Here is a 9627-nt window from a genome sequence, read left to right as displayed (position 1 = left end):
ACAGATGGCCATCTAGCCTCTTCATAAAAACCTCCAGGGAAGGAGAGCCCACCACCTCCCGAGGTGGCTTCGGATTTCCCCAGCTGGCATGACATCTTGTTCATATTTTGCCATAGGGGCAGGCATGGTGGGCATGTAATAGGGAACATCACATGGTAGATGGCACCACAGTGCCAGATCTGATGCAGCCTGATCTAGGGATAAGCAACGGAAGGCGCTGAGGAGCCCAAGCAAGAAAGTTCCTAGGCCTTCCGGCCCAGTTCCGTGTTAGCTGCTGGTTTGCTGGCATCTTGCCTGAACTAGACCATCAAAATCAAAAGAGTTTTCACCTAGATATTAGGAAGAATTTCCTAACAGTTAGAGCGGTTCCTCAGTGGAACAGGCTTCCTCAGGAGGAGGTAAGCTCTCCTTCCCTATAGGTTTTCAAGCAGAGGCTGGATGGCCATCTGTCAGCAATGCTGATTCAATTACCTTAAGCAGGTGATGAGAGGGAGGGAATCTTGGCCATATTGTGGGCATGGAGTAGGGAGTCACTAGGGGTGTGGGGGTGAGGTAGTTGTGAATTTCCTGCATTGTGCAGGGGGTTGCACTAGATGACCCTGGTGGTCCTTTCCAACTCTATGACCTAGAGATAAGCAATGGAAGGCGCTGAGGAGTCAAAGCAAGAAACCTCCTAGGCCTCCCAGTCCAGTTCCCTGTTAGCTGCTGGCTTGCTGGCATGTTTCTGTTCTTTGCCTGAAGGAGACAACGTCAGTGTTTGTTCTAAGGCAAAAAGGTGCTTTTGTTCTGGGACACATTGTGCTTTTCATGCTGTTGAGTTAACTTTGATGCGTAAAAGAAAATCCGTGTATTGGTGTGACTAGGGTTGCGAGGTGCCCCCTGGTGGCAGGCAAACCCCCCGTAATGTGCCCCTCTGCCCATTGACCAGCTGAGGGCCGGTGGGCAATCGTGCACGGAAGTTTACAACTGGAAGTGCCACCTCGCGAGGAGCCTAAGACCACTCAAACTCTTAGTGGTAACGTCGCTGCAGCCCTCACTAGGTCTAAGTCTCCTCGCAAGGCGGCACGCGTGCGCATGCGCATTCACCTTCAGTGGGAGATTTCTGTTCAGATCTTGTGTGTGAACGCATGCGCGGGCATACATGCACACACAAGATCTGAACAGAAACCTCCCACTGAAGGTGAGTGGGGACCTGGAAACCCGAGGTGTGACCAAAGTCCTCTGTCCTTCCAATGATGGGTAGATTGCCGCAGCACAATAAAAGAAGAGGTCAGTGAGGGTTGCCAACCTCCAGGGGGGACCTGGAGAACTCCTGGAGTTACAAATGATCACTAGCCGACAGAGAGGAAATGGCAGAGGGGCGAGACCCACTGATAGCTGCTGATAGACAAGCAAAGTGGGGTCGACTTAAAATAGGCCTAGTGAAGTGAATAAGTATGGAAGTGAAGCTGAAGTGCGTATCATCTATTGGATGTGCTTTGAACATGAATGCATCTGCCTAATGACGGGGCATCCATGCATCTTGTGAAGTGAGCTCAGATTCAACAATGCCTATGCTGGAATAAATTTTGCTTGTCTTTTGGGTGCCGTCTTTTGGGTATTTGATTTTTCTTCGAAAGCACTCCTTCAAAAGCACTCTGAGTCCTGTTGTTGGCCATTGTGTGAGACAGGATGCTGGACTAGAGAGGGGATATGATAACCATCTTCAAGTACTTGAAGGTCTGTCATACAGAGGAGGGTGCCAAGTTGTTTTCTGTTGCCCCAGAAGGTCGGATCAGAACCAACGGGCTGAAATGAAATCAAAAGAGTTTCCATCTAGACATTAGGAAGAATTTTCTAACCATTAGAGCGGTTTCTCAGTGGAACAGGCTTCCTCGGGAGGTGGTGAGCTCTCCTTCTCTGGAGGTCTTTAAGAAGAGGTTAGATGGCCATCTGTCAGCAATGCTGATTTTATGACCTTAAACAGATGATGAGAGGGAGGGCATCTTGGCCATCTTCTGGGCATGGAGGGTCACTGGGGGTGTAGGGGGGAGGTGGTTGTGGGTTTCCTGCATTGTGCAGGGGGTTAGACTAGATGACCCTGGTGGTCCCTTCCAACTCTATGATTCTATGATTCTATGATTCCACTAGCTGGACCTTCACTGGTCTGTCCCAGCAGGTCTCTTCTGATGTTCTTGTGTTCTTGACTCCTCGGATTCCCAGGAGTATAAAGAAATGAAAATAAAACCAAATAAAAGAGTAAAAGCCACCAAGCATGAAACTTCATAACTTCCCACAGATCCTCTGAAGACCCCTAAAAGTGCTTTTAAAGTGCTCAGTTGTAGGAATCAAAATGGAGTGACGTCTGGAATGTAATCAAAGAGGTTGCAAATGCAAAGGCCCCTGAAGAACAAAAAGCTCACATGTTCTTGGTACATGTGCTATGAAACTTGAAGTACCGTCTTTGTTTTGGGATTTCTGTGGCCCTCCACAATCCTTTCGGCTGGAAATCTGGAATTTGATTTTGCATTGCGTTGAGATGGCTTGTTTACTGGTGTCGCTTTCAACCTGGGACCAGAGATCCACCAAAAGCCCCTGTGATGGTCGCAAAAATCAGAATAGCTGTAACTAAGGAGGGGATGGAAATTATATAATCAGAGTTGGGGTCATCAAGTCCAACCCCCTGCACAATGCAGAAATTCCAAACTACCTCTCCCCCCACACACACCCAGTGACCCCCTACTCCATGCCCAGAAGATGGCCAAGATGCCCTCCCTCTCATGATCTGCCAAAGGTCACAGAATCAGCATTGCTGACAGATGGCCATCTAACCTCTGCTTCAAAACCTCCAGGTTTAATATGGCTGGAACTATGTCAACTGTTGCTGGTCTTTGACCGTAAATAAACTTGATTTGATTGGATCTGAAAAACCTCTAGGCAAGGAGCACTTATCACATCCCGAGGAAGCCTGTTCCAGAACCGCTCTAATTGTGAGCAAATTCTTCCTAATGTCTAGATGAGCATGTTGCCCTCTTCCTGGTTACTCTAATTTTAGCTTTGCTGCCTTCATTAAAACTTCAGGAAACAAAAACTTTGATTAGGAGGGAATGAGAAGGACACAGAGTCATAAGTGTACCAGAACAGCACAGTCCATTGGCATGCAAGCAAATGACCACATATTCTTTGACGGGTAAATAATGGGCAGATGGATGGATGGCTGATAACAGCAAGCCAATGGATGGCGGGCACAAGGAGGCCTGCTAAGATTGCTCACCCCCGGGGGGGGGGGTCTGGAGATCTCCTGGATTACAACTGGTCTCCAGATCACAGAGAGCAGTTCCCCTAGAGGCAATGGCTGTTTTGGAGGGTGAATATGGCATTATATGCTCCCGAAAACTCATCCTCTTCAGTCTCCAACTCTAACAGCCCATTCCTGAGACTGCAGGAGGGCTGCGGCGGCTGGCCAGGGCGCAGCAACGGCGCAGCCATGAGGCCTCCTAAGGGGCTATGCGGCAGTATGCGCCACCAAGAAAAGGGCAAAAGTTGCAAAAGAAGTGAGAGGCCTAGGAGCGGGGCGGTGGCGCGGGAACACAGCGGCGCGGCCTGAGGCTAGCCAAGGCTGGCCGAGTTCGCAGGGCTACTTCCAGGGGAGGGATTTTGCTGCAGGGAGGCGGCCCATGGAATGGGGATGGGAGGGGCAGGCCACGAGAGGGGAGGGGCCGCTATAGGGGCAGGAATGCAAGGGAAAGGGCAGGGGCAGCGAGGGAGGTGGCCAGAGCAGGGGGGGAGCAGGAGGACAGGAGAGCTCCCAGAGGGGCCTGGAGAAGGGCGACAGCAGGCAGTAGCTGCCAAGAAGACTATGGGCGAGTCGTCACCAGCGCCACCTCCATGGGTCTCCACGACCCTCCCAGTTGCACCCAAGCACCACTGTTTCCCTTGACACAAGCTCCAGGGTGGGTCGGGGGCTTACAGTGAGACTCCCCCCCCCACACACACACCCTGAAAGAAGGGCTGGGGAGGCAACTCTTGGCAGAGAGAGCAGGGCCAGCAGCCCCGTCCACGGCAGTGGGAGGACGGGGGCTGGGAGTGGCCGCGAGGAATGGCCCAACCCTTGCACGATGGGCGGCAGTGTGATTTGTCTTTACACCATCGAAAAGGTTGTTCCCCTGAAGAGGGGGGGAGGGGAAAGGGGAGTGGGGGGGAAACACGACTTTCGACCGCAAGAGCAGCCGCAACTCTGCTGGACCAGCTGAATCCTTCCAGCCACTGGGGCGAGTCAAGGGAACGGCTCATCTTCACAGATGGCCATTCCTGTGGCTGTGAAGGCCCTGGGGATCCCAGCATCAAAGGCGTGGGACAACCTGGCTCAGAAGGAAGCCAGGTACAATGAGGCTGGGATGAGCAGTGGCAGTGCCACCTGTGTGGGAACGGCACACTGACATATCATGGTGGACCGAGTCCCGGGGGACTTGGGGGTCCTCGGCACAGGGGGCAGCAAGGGGCCACATTAGCATTGGCGGCGGTTACACCAGGAGCCACAGGCTGGACACGAGTGAGCAGAAAAGGATGGCGGGGACTCTCTGCAAATGTCCGCGGAGAGGTCTGGGAGCTGCCAGTTCTGCGACACCATGCCCTTTCTGGCTCCTTTCGGCCTCCGAGGTCACCGGGGGAGTTGTCCAACATCTGAATATCAGCCTCCCAAGAGTATAGCCATCAAGCGCAGGCCACCCTGGAGAAGGGAAAAGAAGGGAAGTGAACATGGGCGGCCACATCCCTCACCGTGGTATGGGAGTCCCATGTCTGGTCTGGGTGCCCCGACCCTCTCCCCCTCCCCGCCACCAAGGCATGAGTCCGGAGGTGCCCTCATCATCCAGCTCATCTGAGAAGCGAGGCATCTGGCAATGTGGAGGTCATGAGCACACAGGATGGTGAAGACAGAGGAGGACTGTGGTGATCCGGCCATGGTGCTGGGTGGGGTGGTCCAGGGCTGATGGCCAGAGCCCCCTCATGGCGTTCCCTCTGATGATGGCAGGCAGGGCCATCAAAAGGGCAGCGGTGGATGCCCGGGGGTGGCCGGGGCATGTGAGCTGCGGGATGGAGAGGGAGGGAAGAAGGAATGGAGCGGGAGAGGGTGATTGCAAGTTCTGTCTTTGAAATAAGGGAGAGGTGGACACCCTAAAAAGGGAGGTGGGTCAGCTGCCGTCCGCGCTTGGAGGTGCCACAGAAGAGCAAGCACATCACTTCTGGGTGGGGCGGGGGCTGACAGGCAGTTCCGTCGGCCCCAAACTGAATGCGCATCGGCATGTAAAAGTGTCCTGCCAACGGGGCGAGCCACGGGAACAACGCATCTGTACAGATGGCTGTTCCCGCAGCCCTGCTAGGCCCTGCTCAGCACAAGCTGCTTTGGCGTGGGACGTCCAAGCTCGGAAGACATCCAGACCCCGGGAGGCTGATTGCTTTGGGAGCCAGCCACCTGTGTGGAAACACCAGGCCGACGTGTCATGGTGGCACCACCGCTGGGGACTGTGAGAGTGGGGGGCGAGGGGTGGGGCTGCAGGGCCACCACCCACGGGTGCCACTTGCACTAGGAGCCCTTCCCTGGCTGAGCCTCCCGCCCTTTAGGATGGCAGCGGCTCCATGCAAATTGCCGCAGGGATGACCGGGAGTTCCCAGCACAGGGACGCCAGTCCATGCCCTCTCCCCCTCTCCTTCTGCAACGAGGCCACTGTGGGAGCTGACCAGGTGCTGAAATGCACTTTCCCAGGAGAAGCATCCACTGCCACTGTCCAGCCTATGGCTACAGTCAGGGCCCAGGAGCGAATGAGCAGAGTGGCGTGGCGGCCTCCATTCCGCTGCAGCTCCCCTACCTCCAAGACCTATTGTTTGTCAGGGCTGCCCCTGTCTGGGGACGGCGTGTCCCCTTGGGGGATCGGAGCCCATACCGGGAGGAGACAAGGAAGGTGAGCATCCAGCCTCCATGTCCTCAGGGGCTGCTCCCGGCTCTGGACACCGAGGACTGCATCCCAGCCAGATAGCCGCTGTCCATCCAGGCCTCATTGGGAGGGTACCAGTTACGCATCGTCTCACCGCTGGGCTACCATCTCAGGCCCCCTGGCAGCTCAGTATTACGTTTGTCATACTGTGCGAGCAGCTCAGAAGCAGGAGCCCGAGGAAGAGGATTCTCAAACCCATCATGGTGCCGGGGCGAGTGCCTAATGCTGAGCCAAGCCTTGCTTTAAGTTCTCTCCCTGCCAGGGAGGGGAGCGTTGGCAGAAAGGGCACCGCCTCTGATGGTCTGCCTGACCTTTCTCCTGAGCAAGGGCATCTCTGCCATATACGGGGCAAGATCTGCTCCGAATGCAGAATCCAGTGTCTTTGTACTGTGAGGCAGCCTGTCCAGAGGTGGCTGGCCACACGTGGGTCAGGCAGGAAAATGCCCCCATCTGAAGCATCAGGAATCCCTTGAGTGGGCTGAGTGAGTTGGGGTCCCTCTTCACCATATGAGGGACAGCGCCGTATCCCTTTTTTCATGGCAAGGGGAAATGTGGCATGCTTCCACACTGAACAGTTTTCTCTGGGCTGTCAAAACACTACTGTCTGGTATGGAGAAATGGTTTGCATCATGAAGTGGCTGGCATTTCAATTTTCCTTGCCCTGCTTTCCTCTGCTACCCCTGTCGGACTGTTTCCTGCAAGATGAGCGTTCCACAGATCACCTGTTCAAGAGAGCCGCACAGGGTTGTGGGGGGGAAATCGGTAAATTTAGGGTTTGGGTGTTTTGGGCCCGATTTTTTCCAGTAAACCCAGAATAAGCCGAGTACCCATACTGCTTAATATCTGCATTTGGCTTATTACCGGGTTTACCGAAAAATTCAAACCCATTATAGTCTATGTGTATTTTTTTGAAGATCCTGTGGTGGCATTTTGGGAGGTGTGCATGTGTGTTAAGCTCCGTCAAGTTGCTTCCAACTCCCAGTGATCCCAGGAATCAGTGTCCTCCAAAATGTCCTATCTTTGATAGCCTTGCTCAGATCTTGCAGATTGAGGGCCGTGGCTTCCTTTATAGAGTCGATCCATCTCTTGTTGGGTCTTCCTCTTTTCCTGCTGCCCTCAACTTTTCCTGTCATGATGGTCTTTTCCAGTGATTCTTGTCTTCTCATAATGTGACTAAAATATGACAGCCTCATTTTAGTCAATTTAGCTTCTAGGGAGAGTTCAGGCTTGATTTGATCTATAACCCACTGATTTGTTTTTTTTGGCAGTCCACGGTATCCGTAACTCTCTCCTCTAACACCACATTTCAAAGGAATTTCCTTTCTTCCTATCAGCTTTCTTCGTTGTCCAGCTCTCACACCCATTCATAATAATAGGGAATACAATGGCATGCATTTTTGGAGGTAGAGTCCCCAAATTTGCAGCATGGCTGCAAGGGACTCTCTTTAGTTGGTCACCCAAGTTTGGTGAACTTTAGGACAGGGGGTCCAATTTTATGGGTCCACAAAGGGGTCACCCCCATCCTCCAGGCATTTGCAAGCCCATCGGTTTGTGTGTCCATCAGTTCAGAAGTTCACCGTTGCCGAGGACGGGCGGAAAGAGCTGATTGCCAGGCTGGCACCTCAAAGTCTGGGGGCTATTTATTTATTCAGCTTTTTCGGGAACCACCTGTTTGTCTTTGGGGAGACCCCCAGGTTTTTGCGTTGGGTAAACCCAAAGCCTGAAATTGACTGAAACCACTAATTTCGGGTTTATTTCCAGTATGGGTTTATCGAGATGCACAACCCAAGAGCTGTGTGAAGCCCTTCCCACAACCCTGATGGTCAGGAATTCGCCTTTTTAGGCTATTTGTTTCTCTGTTTCAGTTTGTTTCTTTGTCTCCCCCACCCCAATTAGTTTTAATCATTTTATTTCTGTGCTGAAGCACAAGAGTGGAAATACAAACGTCATGAAGAAAAGTTCAAACTTGCTGGCTTAGGATTTCCCCAGCTGGCATGACTTTGCCATGGGGGCAGGCATGGTGGACTTGTAATAGGGAACTTCACATGGTAGATTACATGCCATGTGGCACCACAGTTCCAGATCTGATACCGCCTGACCTAGAGATAAGCAACGGAAGGTGCTGAGGAGCCCAAGCAAGCAAGTTCCTAGGCCTCCCGGCCCAGTTCCATGTTAGCTGCTGGTTTGCTGGCATCTTTCTGTTCCTTGCCTGAACTAGACCATCAAAATCAAGAGTTTTCGCCTAGATATTAGGAAGAATGTTCTAACAGAGCGGTTCCTCAGTGGAACAGGCTTCCTCGGGAGGAGGTAAGCTCTCCTTCCCTATAGGTTTTCAAGCAGAGGCTGGATGGCCATCTGTCAGCAATGCTGATTCAATTACCTTAAGCAGGTAATGAGAAAGAGGAAAACTTGGCCATATTCTGGGCATGGAGAAGGGGGTCATATTTTGGGCATGGAGGAGGGGTCAATGAGGGTGTTGGGGGAGGTAGTTGTGAATTTCCTGCATTGTGCACGGGGTTGTACTAGATGACTCTGGTGGTCTATGATTCTAATGTTTGTTCTAAGGCCAAAAGGCGCCTTTGTTCTGGGACACCTTGTGCTTTTCACACCTCTTGAGTTAACTTTGATGCATAAACCGAAATCAGGGTATTGGTGCGGCCAAAGTCCTTTAACCTTCCAATGATGGGTGCCTCAGCACAATAAAAGAAGAGGCCAGTGAGGGTGGCCGACCTCGAGGTGGGACCTTCAGAGCTCCCGGAGTTACAACTGATCACCAGCCGACAGAGAGGAAATGGCAGAGGGGTTAACTTAAAATAGGCCGAGTGAATTGAATAAGTATGGAAGTGAAGTGCGTAGCATCTGTAGGATGTGAACATGAATGCTTCTGCCTAATGACTGGACATCCGTCTAGCCTAACGACTGGGCACTCCTGTGTCCTGAAGGAAAGGGGGGAAGGATATCTCCCAGGGAGATAATTTGGGGGCAATTGAATGAAAGGATCTGTCCACAATGGGCACCCATTAGGATTGCCAGGTTCCCACGGCTACTGGTAGGGGATGGGGGGTAGGGTTGCCAGATGCAGGCTGGGAAACTCTTGAAGGTTTGGGGATGGTGCCTGGGGAGGGCGGGGACCACAGTGGAGTCCAGTGCCACAGAGTCCACAGAAGCTGCTGTCCTCCTGGCTTTCTGGAAAGGATGAAAAACAGAACTTCTCTGGAGCTCTTTGGGAGCATCTTGAGTGAGGGCAAGGGGGGAAGTAGCTGCAGATTGGGGCATGAGGTATTTTCAGTTTGGCTTTTGATGTGTCGCTGTAATGTCTGTTTTCTCAAATTGTTTTATATGTTTTAACACTGTTGATACCCGCCACAACTTGAGGGCACCCAATGGAGCTGATGGGAAGTGGATGTAGGATGGACAAACAGGAAATACTTCTTTACACAACAAGTGATTAAAATGTGGCATTTGCTGCCAGAGGATGCGGACAGCTTTAAAAGGGGATTAGACAGGATCATGGAGGAGAGGTCTATCAGTGGCTAGTAGACATGGGGACTAAAGGAAACCTCCACGTAAAGAGGCAGTCAACCTCTGAATGCTAGCACTAGGAGGTAGCATCCGGGAAGGCCTCAGCCTCTGTGCCCTGTTGCTCGACCTCCAG

Source organism: Euleptes europaea, chromosome 2, assembly GCF_029931775.1.
Source record: "Euleptes europaea isolate rEulEur1 chromosome 2, rEulEur1.hap1, whole genome shotgun sequence".
In the NCBI taxonomy this organism is placed as follows: Eukaryota; Metazoa; Chordata; class Lepidosauria; order Squamata; family Sphaerodactylidae; genus Euleptes; species Euleptes europaea.
Note: the sequence above shows the minus strand (reverse complement) of the source record.